The sequence below is a fragment of the Camelina sativa genome, unplaced genomic scaffold (genome assembly GCF_000633955.1).
Source record: "Camelina sativa cultivar DH55 unplaced genomic scaffold, Cs unpScaffold10339, whole genome shotgun sequence".
NCBI lineage: Eukaryota > Viridiplantae > Streptophyta > Magnoliopsida > Brassicales > Brassicaceae > Camelina > Camelina sativa.
In genome coordinates, this window is record NW_010931389.1 from 1 (window position 1) to 390 (window position 390).

The window sequence follows — 390 nt, forward strand, 5'->3', positions numbered from 1 at the left end:
TCTCTCAGTGGCTGCAGATATATCATTGCTAGGTGTTGTGACCAGGGCAAGCTCCCATCCTGACGAATCCAAATCTCTTGCTTGACCAAAACCAAACGTCGAAAAATCATCTGTATACAGAACGGAATCATAAATGCGATCAACAACTAACAAGAAAGGTAAACTTAGCGCCCTGGTATATATAGTCCAAGAAGCTCACCATCAGTGGAAACCAAGGCCAAAGCAAGTGCATTTTGGTCTAGGATTGCTAACGGATCAGGTGCATCATCGTTCAGACCCTGAGTGCAACATGAAGAGAATCAGAGACAGAAGAATAACAATGACAGAAATATCGAAAAATCAAAATAGTATGTAATAAGCATTTCTCACCAGTAGATCATCTGTATCAAT

General features: G+C 40.8%; 1 long non-coding RNA gene across 1 annotated transcript; it reads right to left on the reverse strand.

Annotated features, from left to right (window-relative positions):
- On the reverse strand, positions 1 to 390 carry LOC104775222. Its single transcript, XR_765773.1, has 3 exons — positions 370 to 390; positions 200 to 278; positions 1 to 110 (listed from the first exon to the last, which is right to left on the reverse strand). It is a non-coding gene; the product is annotated as an uncharacterized LOC104775222 (long non-coding RNA).